We start from the raw sequence: 21,261 nt of genomic DNA on the forward strand, positions 1-21,261 counted from the left end.
GTCTTGTGACAACCTTCCTGTAAAACAGATGAGGTTTGAAGATCACAGTTTCTTGCAATCTGTGTATGAATTGCAATGTACCTTTCATTGTGCTGTAACCTAGTAAAAGCAAGGACAGTCCTTGGTGCTCTGTATTTTTCTATCATTGCGCTTTTGCTTGCTTACAATTTTAAAAATTAAAACAGTCAATTTCTGAAAGCAAAATATAAGACCATGAGGATTTGTTCCTAATAAATTCCTTCATATATGATTATTTTCATGTGGACTGTGGTTAATCAGAATTTTACCACTAATTCTTAGTATGGTTCCTGAATTAAAAATTGGGGGGATTTGACAATTGACAATCAAATGTGATTAAATCCAACCAATTAGAACACTCATTCTGGGTCGAACTGGCCCAATGGTGTTCTGGGGAAAGGACCAGTGGGCCCTGTCACCTTTTAGCCCCGCCCACTGCCAGCTAATGACCGCTTCCTGCTACTAACTCCACCCCCTGACAGACTTCAACTCTATCTGTGTTCCGGACACAGAAGAAATTGAATAAGCTGATGGTGCAGAGACCTATTATCTCTCTGCATCATCACTGTTCCCATGCTATAGCTATGTGACCGGCAGGTGACATGTGATGATTTCCCATCTGCCGGTATCAGAGCACATAGCTGCAGCAGAGGAGGAAGCTAAGAGCTGCTTGGGAATAGGGACCGGTGAGTATCTGGTGTTTATGTTTTAAATTAATTTGCTGATGCAGCAATACGAGTGAAAGTTTAGAGGGGGCCACAATAAGAGAGGAGAGATGATGGGGCCAAAATATGAGGGGAAGATGAGAGGAGTCACAATATAAGGGGGGTAATCACAATATTGGGGGGGGGGGTGAGTTGGGCCACAATATTAAAGGGAGATGAGAGTGGGCCACAAAATGAGGGGGATGAGAGGGGGCAACAATATGAGAGAGAGATAAGTGTCAACAATATGAGGGGCCACAGTATGACATGGAGATGAGGGGCCACAATATGAGGAGAGATTAACACTACAATATAGGGAGGAGATGAATAGAGCCACAATATGAAGGGCCAAGAAATGAGAAGAACATGAGGGGCCACAACATGAGGGGATTATGAGGGGGAGATGAGAGAAGAGATGGGGGCTACAATATAGGGAGAATATGAGAGGAGCCACAATATGAGGGGCCAAGAAATGAGGAGAAAATGAGCGGCCAGAAAACGAGTGGAAGAAGAAGGGGTCACAATATGAGACAGAGATGAGGGGCCACAATATGAGGGGGAAAAGAAGGGTTATCAAACAATGCAGAAGGTCTTAGCTTCCAACTTACCCAGTCCATTCTCTATATACTTGTATTGTGAACTGTAATATGATGCTGATGGAACTGTGGGAGAAAACAACTGAGATTCTAAAACGAATGTCAATTAAGTAATGAAAGACACTTAAAATCTAGATTTTTAAATATGAACTAAAATAGTAGAAATGTATATGTTTTATAGATATGAAGTAGATTTGCCTTTTCATTGGTAATCTTGTTGTGGTATATAAACTGAGAGATACCTTGGAATGCTCTCACTGCAGATGTCTATAGATTCCGATTTTCTTAGGTTAGTCATATCAAAGGAACACTACTTAGTATGTAAAATGCTAATCTTTTATCTCTGCATGACGTCTTCTGATGCCGAAATTTCAGAGTATCATACTTTTTCCTTAATTAAGTTAATCTGTTTGGCTGTTTCCCCAAACATATGCTGCCACAGCTATATCTCTCTAAATATGAGAATGCCAAAAATTACTCAGACGTGGCATCTTAGGACACAAGTTTCCATCATTACGTTTAGTTAAAATAGTTAAAACAGAAATGCTAAAACTGTAGTTATAAAATATATGAAAAAGCTGGCAGAGGAACACCTTGGGGGCCTACTATAGTGTATTTTGGACTATTGAAATTGGAGACAGTAATTGGAAGTGTGCCTAATTTATAGATATTTGCAAGCAATGGGGTACAGAGGAACAATCGAGACTTTGTAATAGATCTTTATTTTGTAAATTTTCGGTCTGTTTTCTTTCCCTTTATTTAGTCTCTTTTATGTTTAATTGAGACCATATTGAAGTCTCATATACAACAGTCTCTGGAGAAGGTTAGGGGAGAAGATGGTGTAATTTACTGCCTCACCTTCCTGTAGCAGTAAGTTATATGACTCAACATACAAGAGCTAAAAGAGTCATCCAACTTACCAAATAGCCCTGCCCCCGCCACCCATCCCGGTTCCTGGCTCGCTCCCCTTCGCGGCACCTTCTCCAAATTTAAAGGGCCAGCGCGCCATTAATTGGCGCTGGCCATATTGCCCAATTCTTCATAAGCCTGCCTCTTCCTGTTACCCTTGCCGGATCTTTGTGCCTCATAGCCTAAGAGAAAGCTTCCAAGCGATTATTCCTGCGTTCCTGTGTATTCCTGCGTTCCTGTGTATTCCTGCGTTCCTGTTTATTCCTGTGTGTTCCCGCTCCTGAGTCCTGTGTTGCCGTGTTACCCGAGATCCTCCGTGTTGCTGTGTTCCGTGTGCCTGTGATGTGCCTGTGATCCCGCTCCCACCTGCCTGGACCTCCCGTTGCTGACCTCGGACTTGCACTTGATGTTGCATCTCTGCCGCCTGCCCTGACCCTGTGCCTGGACCTGACTACGAGACTGTCATCCTCTAAGGTACCTCGACCTCGGCTGCCACCGCGGGCTGGTCACACCTGTGGAACGACCTGGTGGTATCCTGCCGCAGCAAGTCCAACCCGCTTTGCGGCGGGCTCTGGTGAAAACCAGGTGCCGCTTGGGCTCCGGTCCTAGGTGTCGGCTAGTTCCATCTTCCGTGGTGGTCCAGAGGATCCACTGATTCTGACAGCTAGCAGCTGTATGTTTCTACTTATCTCAACTCCTACTACAGGCGAACCCTACTTAAGCACACCCCTCTTACAGACGAGTTAAAGACGGACCACTCTACCAACTGTGACCTCTGGTGAAGTCTCTGAATGCTTTACTTTAGCCACAGGCTGCAATGATCAGCTGTAAGGTGTCTGTAATGAAGCTTTATTGATAATCCTTGGTCCCATTACAGCAAAAAATGTTGAAACTCCAATTGTCACTGGGGCAAAAAAATTTTTTTGTCTGGATCTTCAATTAAAAAAATATACAGTTTTGACTTACATACAAATTCAACCTATGGACTCTATCTTGTACGTAACCCGGGGACTGCCTGTATTACATTGTATATTATAAAATACTGTCTTTCTTTTTTGGATTTAGCACAAAAAAATTCTTAAATAATTTAAGAAAATCACCAAACGTAGAATAAGTAATAAAATGAATGACTTATGTGCCCCTCAGAATTATTCCTTATTTCTAATACCCATACACCAGTGGGGATATATAGGAGACAGCTGTATACTTATTCCATTATAACTATCTTTGAATTATAGAGTGATGTCAAATAGTCAGTGCTAGGAATAAGTATCATTTCATGTATTTTTCCAAGTGTCTCTGCTTTATAGTCTGTGTATGTGCAGGTCCACAGAGTCTCTACAGGAAATCAGCACAGATGCTCTCTTGACGCTTTATCTCTTGCTCTGTTCACTTGTAGCTGCAGAATACACAGAGCTAATTAGTGACAGCACAGCAAGACGTTGTACGAGAGGACATTGATGAGCCATGGAGACTGACGGAGAGGCACTAGCGAGATGGACGGCAACTGCATTGTACACTGGTGGGAGAATTATTACTAGAATAAAATATTTAACTTTTGGTGTATGTTTTACAGATATGTAATGAATTCATTAACAAACAAACATATAGGAAGCTATTTATCATTGCTTTTTATGGGGTTTTTGGGCATAAATTAAGTCTCAAAAAAGTCACAGTGACTTATCTCTGCTAAAAAGTTATCCAGGACTATTTCTGCCATTTGACTGTTCTGGCATAAATGTAGAATGGTTAAAGGGGTTTGCCCATGAAAATTCGACAAATTTCAATCCCCTAGTGATGTTTGCGTCACTAGGCGATGCAAAGATGAATTTTTGACCCATTACTTTGCAATTTTACTGCGTTTTATTGCTGTTTTAGCTCCTATCACCCAGTGATAGTCAGTGTAATATTCCAGGGTGTGGGGGGATTATCTAAGCAGACACATTGGGGCTTATTTACTAAGGGCCCACACGCACACTTTCATCAGACTTTCCGACGTTTTCGGGATTTGCACAGCTATGACAGGTATTTATCAGGGGTCCGTGCTGGGATTGTGTCGCAGGTGATCAGATTTTGGAGCAGCTCTGCTTGCTTTCATGCAACAGAAATTGGGGACGTACCTTCAGACGGTCCGATTGTTCCAGATTGTGCGCTGGATTTAACTTTCAAATTGTGTTGTGAGTGGTACTTAAACAAACTTGGTACTTGGGTGTACCAAGGAGGAAAGTCTCAGTGGGAAGAGTCCGAAAGGAGGAGCCTGTGACTCAGTGGACCCTCTGGACCACCATGGGAGATGGAGATGGTACTAGCCGACACTCGGGACTGGAGTTTAAGTGCCACCTGGTCTTCACCAGAGCCCGCAGCAAAGTGGGATGGTCTTGCTGCGGCAGGGTGCCACCAGGGCATTCCACAGGTCCGACTATGCCCACGGTAGCAGCCAGGGAGACAGAGGTAGCAGGACACAGTCCGAGACTGGGATGAGCTGAAACTCACGGCAGGCAAGCAGTCAGGTGCTTGCGACCCAGGCAGACAGGAACGGAGAGGTCCTTGGCAGAGAGCTGGTGGCTTGGAGACGTCTGGAAACACTGGGAACAAGGGATCCACCAGGAATGCTGGAAGACAGGAAAGCATCTGGGAACGCTAAAGGGCTATCTCTTCCTTAGGAGTAGCTTTAGGAAGCTAGGTCTGGAAACCCTGGAAGATCCTAGAAGAAGTGGGAAGAGTCCGGAAGGAGGAGTCGGTGAACCAGTTCACTCTCTGGAACACCAAGGGAGATGGAGATTTTACTCTTTTAAAGGTGTATAGTCCTATGTACAATTCTAGACCCAAACAGCTGTTGTTGCAGGGTTTCTATGTGGCCTCCTTCACCAATCAGATGTTCTCAAAATAGCCTGTCAAAAAATCATGGACAACCCTTTTAACTACTATGCATAAATGTAATTATTTAGCTATTGTATACATGTTATTGCATAAATTCAATCTAGGCAGATGGTTGCTTCCAGATACCTTATCTTGCAGATTACGGGACACAGTAATAATATACGTTGCCATGTTGCTATTTGTTAGATACTAAAACACTAGTAAATAAGGGATTACTTGGAAAATGTTAAAAGATTTGCATTTTGAAAGCTTCAGAATTTTGATGGACATCCAGCTGAGTTATCCAATACCTATAAAATACACATATGTGGCCGGGGACGGCAAAAAAATAGACTGGTACTTACCTCTGCGTCACCTTCTCTTGGCAAGGACCTGCTTCCGGCCGACAGTGGTGGTGTAAACAAACAAGGGCACAGCCCAGAGAGACAGTGGCATGAGACACCGGGAGGGACCACAGAGGTAACTATAGGCTTATTTTTTTAGGAAGTCCCCCGGTCACATATGTGTTTTATAGGTCTCGGATAACCCCTTTAAATACCTAGAACAAATATATGACAATCTGATTTTAACTTTTTAGATATACTATTTTTATCCCATAAATTCTGGTTGTTGTCATATTGTACACTGGTATTGCAATATTCAGGCGTATCAAAGATAATCTCCAGCTGAGTAACTTTCATAAGCAATATCAAAGGAAACTTGTAGACACCAGTAAAGCAACATGTATTACAATATCGGAGGTGGCCAAGTATTGCAACCTGCTATCAAAACACTTCCCTATTTTACACTAATATTGTTGGAGATATGATATGAGTTATTTTATAATACTTAAATGATTTTAAAGAAGCTTTGACAAAATGGAGATATATCCCCCATCCCCAAAACCCATGGCTGGGTATCCCACAATTACAATGCACTCTATGAGCTTGTAGAGATGTATAGTTTGAGTAGACTGTTGCACTACTCAAAGGGTGCACTACTAAAGGATTTATAAAATGAGAGATGAATTTTCGAGAGTGATCAATTTCTAGTTAATTATTGCCTATCCTACAGCAAGTTATACAAGTTAATCCTGACTTAACCACTTTAAATATACTCAACAATATTGTTGTTTGTAAAGTTTGTAAAAACTAATAAAGTTTGATGACTTCAAAAAAGGTTCTACTACAGTGCTGACTATAAACTACATTCTTAAAAGTAAATTTTGTCAGAATGGACCTTTGGTGCTGCTCTAGAATCATTACAAGTCAATAGCAATAGCAACACCCTACAATCTCTACAGGGTGAAAAGGGGAAAAACGGCTCTTCTCTGCTCTAGTTTAAATACACAAAGTTTTATGTGCACATAATCATTAGGTGTTAGGTTTGCTAGGGAGAATGCTGGTACTTCTGGTTCTTCTGGTGGTGCTAGCAGCATTTCCGACCTCCGGCACGTATACGCGCAAACTCCACCTCTCGTCCTCTACAAGCGGTCGCTGGCGTGCAGCGGCTGCTAAAACCTCGCACTGTTTAGGGGTTGTGCTATGGACTGCTGGGAGTTGTGGTACCTCTGCATGGTGCCTGCTATTGTGCTTGGTTATTCTGCACCATAAGGGGTTAATTCCCAGAAGTTGTCCAGCTCCTATCAGGTTCTGGAGGTGGGGTTCTGGCTGCAAAAATTGCAGCCTCACTAGTCACCTGTGCCAGTGTTTGAAATCCCTTCTCCACTCGCTCTCTGCATTAGGTTTGACTTGCTCTGTGTCTGAATTGTTGTGTCCTCGGCTCGTTTTTTGACATTGACTCTTTGCTTACTGATTTTGCTCTTGACGTACCCTCTCGTTGTGACTCCGGCTAGTTTACCACTCTTTTGTGTTTTATGTTTGTCAGTCTGTTCGTGTTTTCCCTTCCCGCACTTATCCAGTGTATTTCGAGTCTACAAGTAGTCGCCCCACGGTTTAGCGTGGGGGGGCTATAGGAAGGGACAGAGGTTGGGACAAGCTCAGGGCACACTATCCCCTGTCTTCTGTGTTACCCAACCCTAACATTAGGCAGATAGAGAGAGGGGAAATGGGAGACACAGTAAAAGCCTGTGAATCTGCAGCATGGAGGGGCTTTGGCAACCGCCACAGTAGCCCTTTAGGCTCATTTGATAAGTTTATAAATGTATTTTAGATGGAAGAAGGCAATGAAAAACAAATAATAATAATCACAGTGCCTGGATCTATAAGTAAGTCCTTGGTTTATCCATGCTTGAATTTGATGGTAGATTTTCTTTTAATAATTTGGGGTACAGTATCTCCTGCCTATTGATGAAGGCTGTTGCATGTTCATGCACCTCCCTCTCCAATGCTTGGAGCATTGGAGAGGGAGGTGTGGGGGCGTGCATAATTAGCAGCCCGGAGTACCGGACATCTAGTGCCCGCATTCCGTGCTACTAAATTTTAACTTTCTTTTCCAGGTGATCCTGAAGTGTCAAGACTAGCGAAGATGAGAATTTCTAGCTTTTTTAAAGTGGTTAATTTCCTTTTATAATGTACTCAAATGTAAAGAACTTTTGGGGCAACATTTTGCTGTTGTGCGATACAGCTCTTTCTTTGTAAGCTTAGCTCACGTCTTCTTCCAACATGTTGGCTTACGAGGGTATACAGTACAAAGCAATTGTAAAAAGTAAGCATTGTAAGAAAGTAAGAATTGAGCTCCCTCTTTACTCCTTCAAAGCCCCTTAAGAGCTTTTGAGTTTTGCGGAGCTTTTCTGTACACACGCTTCAGGAACGTCACTTATCAGCGACTTGATCAAAAAACTCACATCTAGTTCAAAGTTCTCGGAAATCTTTAAAAATGTTAATTTACGTCTTAAATGTTACTGACAAAATATTGGATTTGCCGTTTAGTGTCACTTTAAGTCATTTTGTACGCTTTGCATTCCAGCTGCGATGTTCAGAATGAATTAATTACTGGCCTCTCAACCGCAACATATCAAAGGCCGATCAGACCTATGATAGCTCCGGAAACGATGAGGGTTTCCTATCACAGAATATTTCGTTTTGTTCGTTGCCAGTTTGGTTTAATTGTTAAACACTTTTTAACAATGCACCTATTCTTTTCTTTGGTTTTGATACCGGAATTTTTTTTTTCTCAGCCTCTATCACAGGAACAATGATCCTCTCTGACCTGGATAGTGTAATTTCCCCTTAGGCAAGCTTTGCTACAGATATCCTGTATCTCTTTTTTTATCTGATCTTGCCACTGATTCTTGCAACAAAGACTTTTATTAATATTTATGGCAAGTCCTAGGGGACAACTTGTTTTTGGGAGGATTGTTGTACTGAATAATTATTAACCATCTGTGCAATAATTCAGATCCCTCATCCCCGAATTTCAACAGAGGAATCCATAGTTGAGCGTCAGATGTGAGGATATGAGAGGATAGCCTAAGGGAGTTTGTAAGCTTTAAAGAAAGAGTCGTCTTTGGATAATCTAAAGGATATATATGTTTTTTTTTTAATGCTGCGAGTAAAGCTTGTGGTATATAGTTAATACGAAGATTTGTTGGTACAAAGGCTTTGATTCTGTACACCTTTTGTCCTTACATCAATATTCTTTTCAAATAAAACGTTTCTGTTTTTAGTTGATACCGAACATCAAAGTATGTTAAACTAGGAAATCTAGTGACAGGTCTTTGTTGTTGAGACGGGAAGGTTCCAAAGGACTTGCGAGACTTGGTCTTGTATATCTTGATAATTTAGTGTTAAAAGAATTGTCCATCACATTATTGTTATAAGAAATATTATTTTTACTTCACAATGAAATAAATATTTACTTCACACCATTCTTTCTGTTTCGGTACCATTTGTCACATCGGGAATGCAGGTCATGCAGTTGCTGAGTAAGGTGGGTCACCACTGGAGGCATTGAATATGATCCCTCCTTGTGTGTCAAGAGAGCCAAGGAAGTAGAAACTTTCAGGGGTCACATTGTAATGGAAGTGGCAGGGAGTTTAGTTTCTTTTACTTTATTAACCCATTCTAAGCCTTCTGCAAAAATGTTCAACTCTTAGAATACCACTTTACTAGTGACTTAAATTGGCTTTCAGAGTTTCCTTACCCTGCTCCTTCTCACATTTCCTGTTTTGCACTGATACCCAAATCTTTAACACGTGTTTGTCTAAAATATGTGGGCGGCAGGAACCACTTTGACCAATCCCTAGTCTTCTTGGACCACTGTCACTTCCTCTGACCATGTGATGTCACTTCCTCTGAAGTGGGTCTTATAATCCCCCAGCATTTCCTCTGGGCGCAGGTGCCAAAGGACAAAAGTACCAGCCTGATATGAAAAGGGGGTACTGAGGATTCCTAAAGTGGCTTAGCAGCTGTTTTTGGCTTTTAATGCTATTTCCTGTGTGCTGCAATATCCCTTTGCTTTCTTGTTTGTAGTTGTACCATGAAACACATTACAAAATAGCAATATCTATCAACTGTGAAGCAGCACTCCATAAGATGAAAAAATCAAGTTTTTATTCCACCATAATGATGAGACGTTTCGCCTGTTCAATCAAGGCATTTTTCAAAATTACAAAATAGCAATATTGCGCCAAATAGATCATCAAAAATTTTGTTAAACTTTTTAAGATTTACTTTTTGTATTATTAATACAATACAAATCTGTGGCTTAGAACCTGGCAACAAGGTGACTTAGTGGTTAGCATTACAGCCTTGCAGGGCTGGGAACCTGGGTTAAAGTCCCAGGGTCAACATCTACAAAGATGTTGCAGATCTCCAGTTTCCTCCTACATTCTAAAATATACTAGTAGGTTGATTAGATTGTGAGCATGCAGTATATCTGTGTAGCTGCGGCAAAGTGATGAAATGGTCCTGAATAATGTACAATCTGCACCCAATCTTGACATGAAAACTCTGATATGTAGATATTACTAATGTGTTAAACAAGAAAAATATAAGTATTCAGACCCTTTGCTCAGTATTGAATAGAAGCAGCTTTGGAGCTAGTATAGCCAGGAGTCATCTTGGAAATGATACAACACATTTGGGAATCCTCTACCTCTTCCTTGCAGATCCTCTCCAGTTCCCTCAGGTTGGATGGTGAATGTTGATAGATGGTAGACAGCCATTTTCATGTCTCTCCAGAGATGATCAATTGGGTTTAGGACAGGGTTCTGGCTGGGCCAGTCAGGAATGGTCAGAGATTTTCTGAAGCCTCTGCTTTCTCATACGTTTCCATATGTCTTTCACTGAGGAGAGGCTTACCTCTGTAGACTCTGCCATAAAGCCCCGACTGGTGGAGGGCTCCAGTGATAGTTGACTTTCTCCGGTCTCCCTTCTGCATCTCTGGAATTCAGCCACAATGATCTTGTTATTTACCTTTCTTACTAAGGCTCTTCTCCCATGATTGCTTAGTTTGGCTGAATGGCCAGGTCGAGGAAGAATTGTGGTTGTCCCAAGCTTCTTCAATTTAGGGATTGTGGAGGCTACTTTGCCTTGTTTAGTCAATTAGCAAAATTATCTAAATTTCAGGGGTTTTTTTTGGTTGTGATAGGGTGCAGAGTGTACATTAATGAGCCAATAAAAAACTTTTATGATCTTACCAATTAGTAGCAATTAAACAAAAAGTGAAACATTTAAATGGCTTCTCCAACCATTAAGATTGTCCCTTGTGAGCTATATCTTTTCACGTTTATTAAATGGAAACCAATGGAACCAATTAACAAATCTCAACCTTTCTCTTGATGTTACCTGCTTTTCTATAGTTTCCTCATAGGTCCCCCAGGTAACGACTTGTAGTTTTCTCCTGCTGTGGTCGCACATGAGCGACCAGAGCACTATGTGCTGTATGGCCACTCGCTGCATTTCCTGTGAACTCGCCAGTAGCTTATGGGAAACACCCAAAGGATGATGGGACTTGAAGTCCTGAGGAGACTGAGTGCGGACATTTTTATTAGCAGAGCAGCATTACAGAGGACAAAAGGTACTAAGAAAAGATAAGGGAAAGGACGGGGGAGGTTTTAAATCAACTAATATATAGATATACATTCAGCTGATTGTCCAAACTATTAAAATAAATGTTTTTACACTTGTGCCTGGAGAACCCTTTTAAAGGAGCCCGAATAACTTCTATACCCCCTGTATGCAGTGCACCTCAGTTACAGAGGAAACTACTGTATTGGGTAACTGACAGAGATGGTCTAGGATACTCCGGGACACCTGCAGATCATATGATTGCTGGTTCCAATAGGAGAAATAATACAACTCAAATGTATTCATGTAAACGTCTAATACATGGCCTGTATTTATAGGCAGAAGATATGAGCTTTTTTCCCCTGCCATCTTCATGCATTCACTATACTTTCTGCACAATAAAAAGTTGGACTGAATATATAATGCAATAGGTTTTACCAATTTACTTGCAGGGACACCAGTAGACTAGGTAATTTACCGTTGCTCCATCAGGAATATATACTGTATTGATTTCCATAATTGTCCAGGAGAAATGAAAGTTGATTGTAGTTAAATGTACAAGGCCACTGTGGTTTTCCGCTCAGCTGATTATCTGTTCATTGGTAGTACAAGGGTTTGTGATGGGACCAAAGCTGCCTCAAAAGACACTAATTTTCTCATCCAATATTCATTTCCAGCTTTATTCCCCATAAGAGCACCTTATTTTGAAATCTTTTGCAAGTATTTGCAGAGAAGATCGTTTTTAGTAAGTAAGATGCTTTTTAAAAAAAAAAAAAAAAATCTACTTGTTAGACACAGTAGCGGAAATAAAACTGTATCAAAGTATGCAAAACGCTATAGATGTAAAGTTTGTTAGCCCCCTAGGACTTGTCATTCTTTATGCATTACAGGAATAAGCATTTCAGGTATTCAAAGAAGATTTCTGCTGAAGCTTCCATGTCACATCTGCCACAACTATAGACCCAGAAAAACATAAAATTTTATTCCTTATTTACAGGGAATTTTACTTTAGAAACTTTACAATTGCATGATGGTATTCTGGTTTTTCCATTAGGCCTCATGCACACAAACAAATGTTGACTTGGCAATGGCCAAGGCAGGCATACAGGCTGGAGCCAGGGGATAGGACAGGTGAGTGCTCCTCACCATTGAAAGCCGAGTGGCTGGTGCCGTGATTCGGCAAAATATAGGACATGTCCTATGTTTTTCGGAGCAGTTGCCAACCGGTGCTATAGATGTCTATGTGATCCAGGATATGGCCGCCAATTGTGCAGCCATATCTATGGCCCCCATATGTTCATCTGCATGGGGCCATAATGGCATGTATCCCCTATAGCCATAAAATAGGAGATATAGGTAAGATCACAAAAGGGTGACCTACTGGGACCCAAAACTATCACGAGATGATAGTCTACAAGCTCCCGATATAGAAAAAATGTTGGTGTACAAGTTAAAAAAACTATTTTTTACTTTTAATGCTGGTCATTGTGCCCTCACAAAGGCTTATGCTTTTTACTGCAACCTAGATTGGAGGCTTGATCAAAAGTGATATAATCACTAAAAGACCTAATTTTAAGAAAGCCTATTGGCTCCCACAAGTAAAACCACATTCTGTAGAACACATTATAAAATCCGGAGGCATATATTTTTCTTCTTTCAGGTAGACAACACTGCTTTAAATTGGAGACAACTGTTTGATCTTGAACCATGAACCCCTCTGATACCATTGTCAAATGTGACCCTGGCATCTGAATGGTCACTTCTACTTTCAGTTTCTGTAATAGAATATTTTTCTGGGAAGTTCATGATAGATGTCTGGCAGCCAGTAGTTCTCCGAATACTTTTTGGCCTTCTTACCCTACAGCTATGTTTAATAGTAACAGAGAGATTTAATAATTGAGTTAAAAAAAAAGTATAATAAGGATGCAGTGCAGGATATAGGAATGAACAAATGACACCGAGAGAGGCTGTGGCCTATAAAACTAGACCCCTTTTCAACTGTCCCTGCCTCAATGCCTTCCCTACCCTAAGTTGTAAGGGACAACTAGTCGACGTTCTCTACCAACTTGCAAAACATGAAGAAAAAGACGAGACAGCACAGATCATAAAAATATGACGAAGCAGTACTCCTCAAGAAATGTGTCTTTTATTTCTCTAGTTTTCCACCTTCTCAGTGAAGGCATTATCAAGCCAGCACAATTAGAGAAAAATAATTGCCACAACTGGGTCAGAACCAAGAAGATACTTGCAGTACAAAGGCTAAAGGATATTCTTAATACACCCAAAGGATCAAAATACCAGAATACATAATAACAGGATAACCAGCTGGCTTACTAAGTACTAGTACTATACCAGGCAAGAACCTAGGGCAGGTAGACCTTTAACCCCTTAAGGACCAGGCCCTTTTTCGTTTTTGCGTTTTTATTTTTCACTCCCCACCTTCAAAAATCTATAACTTTTTTATTTTTCCATGTACAGAGCTGTGTGATGGCTTATTTTCTGCGTAACAAATTGCACTTCGTAGTGATGGTATTAAATATTCCATGCCGTGCACTGGGAAGCGGGAAAAAAATTCTAAATGCAGTGAAAATGATGAAAAAACACATTTGCGCCATTTCTTGTGGGCTTGGTTTTTACAGCTTTCACTGTGCACCCCAAATGACATGTTTATTTCATTCATTGGGTCAATACGATCACGGGGATACCAAATTTGTATAGGTTTTATAATGTTTTCATACATTTACAAAAATTAAAACCTCCTGTACAGAAAAAAAATTCTTCATTTTGCCGTGTTCTTGGGCTAATAACTTTTTCATACTTTGGTGTATGGAGCTGTGGGTGGTGTCATTTTTTGCGACTTCTGATGACGTTTTCAATGCTTCTATTTTTAGGACTGTTCGACATTTTGATCACTTTTTATAGAATTTTTTCTATTTTTCAAAATGGCAAAAAAATGCCATTTGCGACTTCGGGCGCTATTTTCCGCTACGGGGTTTAACACAGTGAAGAACGGTTATTATATTTTGATAGATCGGGCATTTTCGGACACGGCGATACCTATTGTGTTTATGATTTTTACTGTTTATTTATATTTATATCAGTTCTAGGGAAAGGGGGGTGATTTGAATTTTTATGTTTTTTTAATATAATTTTTTTTTTTTTACTGTTTTTTATTTATTTTTTTTACTATTTTACAGACTCCCTAGGGTACTTTAACCCTAGGTTGTCTGATTGATCCTACCATATACTGCCATACTACAGTATGGCAGTATATGGGGATTTTGCATACTATCTATTATAATGTGCAGATCGCACATTATAATAGATAGCCTCGATCATGACAGCCTGGGATCTTTGTGTGATCCCAGGCTGTCATGGCAACGGATCGCCCACGCGCGGCAATCAAAGGGTTAACACCCGCGATCGGTGCAAGCACCGATCGCGGGTGTTAGCGACGGGCGTTTGCTTCATTATGAAGCAAATGCCCGGTGAGTATGAAGAGGGCTCAGCCTGTGAGCCCTCTTCATACTCCCCCATGCGCAGTAAGACGTAAGGGTACGTCTTATTGCGCTATGGGGTTAATGTAAGTTCCAACTCTGAAATCCAGATAAGCAGAACAACAAGGGAGTAATATGTTTTGAGGAATTGTCTGTCGGTTACTTCAGGTTAGCTATTGATGAACTGGAGCAGGGCTGCAGGAAACTCACGAGTGTGGTGCAATTCCATCAAGACTGTCTGGGAAAGGAATAAAGCAGTGTTCACACACACAAATAACAGCAGGAAACAAAGTGACAAATCAGCACATCTCCAGCAATAACTGGAGAATGATATAAACGCAAATGTAAAAAAAGGAATCAGATAATATCTTGTTCCCGTCTCTTAGGGTAGGGTGGTGGTTGTTCCGCAAAAAATAAAAATAGATAAATATTTTTTAAAAATTATATAAAACAATTATTTGTGCTAAAAGAATTCTTTGAATTTTTTCCAAATTTTTATTTTATGCCCTAAACAAACATGTAACAAAAACAAGCCTAATGCAGTTTCAAAAATGTAAATAACATATTTAAGACTAAAACTTTTTTCTTTCTTAGATTTACTTTAGGTTTCATACCAACCCCTCCACCTCCTAAAAATATAAAAAAAAGTACATTTCAGCATCTCTTGAGGCAGCTGTACACAGTTTGGAATAAGTGATAATTTCGGTTATATCTTTCCTACTTACCAGGAGCTCAAGGACGGCCGATGCTTTTTATCTAAAAAATGAGCAATAAACACTTTGTTGCAGGAGTTTCTGTAACTGAAAATCAGTTCTATTCATAGGGTTGTTTTGGTGACAAGCACGTGGATTTCTGCAAGGGCCATCATGACGAATGGGACAGTCATGGAAATTTCTCATGTGTATGAATATATACTAATAAACACCCTTCATCTCATCGCACATCTTTCTGCATGTATTTTACATAAAATTGCAAGTCTAAGCAAAGCAAACTTTCTCCACATGTATTGCTGGAGGACTCAAATCAACGAGACCAGTCAGAAGTTATGAAAAGTTTGATATGGTACATTATAAACCAAAACATTATCTTGCAGACACATGAAAAAGTTCTAAAAATGTATGTTTAAATTAAATCTAACATCAAAATCTATCATGATAAACCAGGGACACTTGGTTTATCACGCTTGATCCAAGCACCGTGACTGTGGTCATCTTAAATTTCTACAGCCTCCTTCCTTCTAAAATCAACTTTTACAATTATGCTAATGAGCGTGAGGGGCTTTGGTGGTTGTTTTCAGAGCCCCTCAGTGCTCCAGCTTCACGGGCTGTTACAATGAGCAGAGCAGCTGCAATTTCTGCTGATGTTAGATTAGTCAGGCAGAGGGAGGAAGGAGAGAGCAGAGGGAGGGTGAGACATGTTCTGCTCATTCACAGCCTGTGGATCTGCACCACTGGGAGAAGATCTGGTAATGCCCCCAGAGCCATTAAGGCTCATTAGCATAATTTTAAAAGTTGATTTTAGAAGGAAGGAGGCCATGGATAACAAATATAAGAAGATTACCACAGTCACTGAGCCTGGATCTATGAGTAAGTGTCCCTGGTTTATCATGATGGGTTTTGATGGTAGATTTTCTTTAACAATGTCTTAGATTAGATTAGCATTGCATCTTTTGTCATATAGTGTAGATATGGGTTAGTTTGCTTCTGTTTATTGACTACTTGAAGGCTGCAAATGTCAGACAGGTCAGGGAACAACTGTGCAGTGACCCTTTAAAACATGACTGCAGTGTGAGGAGCAGCCTAAGAACATGCAGATGCAAGACACCAACATCAATACTCCTCATAGTGAGGCCAGAGATGTATCCTGTACCGTACAGTGACATCTCATCCAATACAACAGAAAAAAGCAGCACTCCAGGTAATTGAAGAAATGTATTCACCTGTGGTACATGGCGCAACAGGTTGTGACATAATTAGTGATGAGAGCATATATAAAAAAATCACAATAAATATACCCACAGCGTGCATTATCCACATATATACAGACGGTCCCTGAGTTACATACAAGATATGTTCCTTTTTGTACTTAAGTTGAATTTGTATGTAAGTCGGATCTGTATATTTTATAATTGTAGCCCTAGACAAATTTTTTTTGTCCTAATGACAATTGGATTTTAAAATTTTTTTGCTGTAATGGGAACAAGCATTATCAATAAAACTTCATTACAGACACCTTACAGCTAATCATTGCATCCTGGGAGTAAAGTAAAGCATCTAGGGATCTTCACTAGAGGTCACAGAGGGCAGAGGGGTCTGCCTGTAACTAGAGGTCATCTGTAAGCTGGGTGTCCTTAAGTAGGGGACCGCCTATATGTGAAAACATCATACATGAATGTATAGTTATAACTAGAGATGAGCGAGTATACTCTTCCGAGTTTGATGCTCGTTCTAGTATTAGCGTACTCTAAACAGCTCGTTGCTCGGACGAGTATTTCCCCTGCTCGAGATCGAGCATTTAATTAAGAAAAGACAGTGAAGAACAATGAAGAATACAATTAAATCAGTGAACACAGTGAACACAGGATCATTTAAGTGAAGAACACAGTGAAGAACACATTGCAGATGTTCCGAACATCTGCTAATTTATCCGAAGACACAAGTGCCGAGCATCGCGGAGCGGAGGCTGGATCAGGCATGCAGGAGCGGAGGCTGAAGTGGAGCGGAGAGGGGGCTGGAGCGGGTATGTATGGAAACATCTGCAGTGTATTCTTCACGCATATTGGGGGTCATTTACTAAGGGCCCGATTCGCGTTTTCCCGACGTCTTACCCGAATATTTCCGATTTGCGCCGATTGTACCTGAATTGCCCCGGGATTTTGGCGCATGTGATCGGATTGTGGTGCATCGGCGCCGGCATGCGCGCGACGGAAATCGGGGGGCATGGCCGAACGAAAACCCGACGTATTTGGAAAAACCGCCGCATTAAAAAACGGAAAATGTGTCGCTCGGGACGTGCTTACCTGCACTCAGCCGGCCTCGGTGAATTCCGGCGCGTTCAGATGCTTTTCAGCGCAGCAGCGCCACCTGGTGGACGGCGGAGGAACTACCTTATTAAATCCCGGCCGGACCCGAATCCAGCGCAGAGAACGCGCCGCTGGATCGCGAATGGACCGGGTAAGTAAATCTGCCCCATTTTTCTTCATATACTATTGTGAAGAACACCGTTTGGTACTCGTGTCTATAAGTTAGCAGATGTACGGAACATCTGCAATGTGTTCTTCTCTGTGTTCTTTCAATGTGTTCTTTCAGTGAAAAATGCTCGAGTTTCCCATTGACTTCAATGGGGTTCATTATTCAATACGAGCACTCGAGCATCGGGAAAAGTTTGACCCGAGTAATGAGCACTCGAGCATTTTAGTGCTCGCTCATCTCTAGTTATAACATATTAAGATGTATATTAGGAACAAGTCTATAGAAAAAATATATAGGCGACACTGACTTTTTTGTGAGCTGATTCTGTTTGTAAATGAAACAAATGCACATGTCAATAAGGTTAATCCTAGAAACCAGATATTGGAACGCACACAAGACAAAAAAAACATAAAGTTTATACAACCGGAACAGTATCAATAATCCAAGCCTGGCCGCATGGTGCCTATTCACCGAAGCAGAATGCAGATGTGATGGAACTGCGCAATCTTTCACTGTCCGGTCAGACTCACTGAGAGGGTCACACCTTTTTACGAGAAAGTGACCCCATGAAAAGACACGGCCATCTTGGTAGAGAGAAAAATTGCCCTTACACGGTAGGGAGTACTAGAGAGGCATCTGGGCATCTAATTAACTCCTTCCCGCCACAGCCCTTTTTAGTTTTTGCATTTTCATTTTTCACTACCCACATTCAAAAATCTGTCACTTTTTTTATTTTTCCATGTACAGAGCTGTGTGATGGCTTATTTTCTGCACAACAAATTACACTTCAAAATGGTGGTATTTAATATTCCATGCCGTGTACTGGGAAGCGGGAAAAAAATTCCAAATGCAGTGAAATTGGTAAAAAAACGCATTTGTGCTGTATTATTGTGGGCTTGGATCTTACGGATTTCACTGTACGCCCCAAATGACATGTCTACTTTATTCTTTCGGTCGGTACAATTAGGAGGATACCAAATTTGTATAGGTTTTATAATGTTTTCATACATTATAAAACCTATACAATTTTGGGGGGGATTTTGCCATCTTCTGGCGCTAATAACTTTTTCATACTTTGGTGTACGGAGCTGTGGGTGGTGCCGTTTTTTGCAGATTTTGATTATGTTTACAATGTTATAATTTTTAGGAACGTGCGATTTTTTTTCACTTTTTATAGAATTTTTTATTTTTTTTTAAATGGCAAAAAAGTGCCATTTTCGACTTAGGGCACGATTTTCTGTTACGAGGTTAAACGCAGTGAAAAACTGTTATCATATTTTGATAGATCGGGCATTTTCGGACGCTGCGATATCTAATGTGTTTATGATTTTTACTGTTTATTTATATCAGTTCTAGGGAAAGGGGGGTGATTTGAATTTTTAGGTTTTTTTATTATAATTTTTTTTTAAACTTTTTTTTTATTTTTATTTTTACTATTTTTCAGACTCCCTACGGTACTTTAACCCTAGGGTGTCTGTATGATCCTATCATATATATATGTGTATTTTACTACTCATACATTACAATGTGCTGATAGCACATTGTAATGAATGGGTTAACCCGAAATAGCTTCATGAGACCCGAAGCTACCATGGCGACGGATCGCCGCTCCCCGATGACGTCACGGGGAGTGGCGATCCTCAGAAAGATGGCGACGCCCACGCACCGGCTTTGAACACCTGATCGCGGGTGTTACCGGTAAGCCTTTGCTGCAATAAGCGTGCGCCCAAAAGTGTCCCGGTACAAATGAACTGCGCATGCGCGGGAGTAACAAACTCACACGGGACCTCATACTAGAGAAGTGACCTGGAAGTATTGTGGCGCATGCGCACCTTGTACCAGGGGGAGCGGCCGGGCACAGGGAAAGCGCGCATGCGCAGTAACTTACAGAGACATAGTGGTTAAAAAAACAATAATTACATTATCCCCTGTAAACCATGGAAGAATATGCTTGATACAAATATTGCACATGAGCCCGAACTACAAAAATATATAATTACATATAAAAGCACACATTGATAATGTGATATATAAACATGATAATAATAAAAGGTAAAAACCTTTGTTTAGTGCATACATTCATATAAAATTTAGTTGCATGAAAAAACACATAGGTAAAGTAATGTATAAAAATGAGAGAAGAAACCTAGGTTATGTGCATACAATAATGAAGTATATATATGGGACGATGACACGATTGCATAGTTGTGCTGGTAAGCAAAAAAGAAAGAGGGATGTGAAGAACTGAAGATAGTGACAAAGTGCACAGTGCAACCCAGTGACCACACGTGACAAAATGGGTGTGAAGGTGTGTGCATGAAAGTTGGCTAGGGGCAAAAGCGCATGTTAAAAGGAGATCCGGGCTTGTAAGCATCATGGAAATGATGGAGAGCTATGGAGTCCAGGGATATCTAGAAGATAAAAAAAACTTGTGAAAGACAGGACATATAAACAAGAATAAACCTTAAACCGACTAAACAACAGAAAACTAAACACAGAAGTTATAAGTGAATAAATTAAAAGACCCAGAAGAATGGTACTATGGAGAAAAGGAAAACCTCATAGAAATGCCTGAAATACAGAAAGGGCGCAAAACTGATATTTTCATTGAGACCATTAGGTGTGACTGTGTCCAACAGATAAATCCACTTGGTCTCTCTTTAAGCTAGAACATGTCTCCAATTCCCCCCTCTTGCATCCGTGAGCACCCTGTCAATCCCCCATACCTTCAACAAGGACCCCTCACAGTCATGGTGTTCCTTGAAGTGCCAGGGGATAATCTTTAGTTTGTTCAGATCCTGCTCTTCTTTTGCCGCTGTAATGCCCAGAACATGTTCTCGGACTCTCCGTCGGAACTCTCGGGTTGTGAGGCCGACGTATATGAGACCACATGGGCAGGTGGCAAAAATAGATGACACTCGATGTAGTGCAGGTAATGGAATGCGTAATTTCATACTGTCGTTGCCTGTTTGAATTAAAAAAAGAGGTAGTGGTCTCGACATTAGCGCATGCCACACAGCCCCCACATGGGTGGCATCCCCATCTTGGGCCCCATGACCCAAACACATTGCGTGGAGTCTGGCCAGTATGCATACTACGGACCAAGTGGTCCTTCAGATAGGTTATTGCCGATCTATTCTGGACATAAGGTAGTAATGGTTGGTCGGTTCTGAGTATCTGCCAGTATTTCGATAGAGTCTTTCTGATCATGCCCCACTGTGAGTTGTACGTAGTTGCGAACCTCACCCTGTTATCTTTGTCCTTGTTTTGGGTTTTGGGTGCCAGAAGTTCCTTTCTGGATGTGTGTTTTGCTCGCATGTAGCCTTTCTTAATGGCTCGGTCTGGATAACCACGTTTTTGAAACCTTTGGATTAGGTCTCTTGATTGAATCTCAAAATCTGTGTCATTGGAACAGAGTCTTCGGATCCTCAAAAACTGGCCAATTTGGATGCTCTCGATGAGTTTGTGGGGATGGGATGAGTTTGCATGGAGCAGAGTATTGCCGGATGTTGTTT

The sequence above is a fragment of the Engystomops pustulosus genome, chromosome 2 (assembly GCF_040894005.1).
Source record: "Engystomops pustulosus chromosome 2, aEngPut4.maternal, whole genome shotgun sequence".
Taxonomy (NCBI): domain Eukaryota; kingdom Metazoa; phylum Chordata; class Amphibia; order Anura; family Leptodactylidae; genus Engystomops; species Engystomops pustulosus.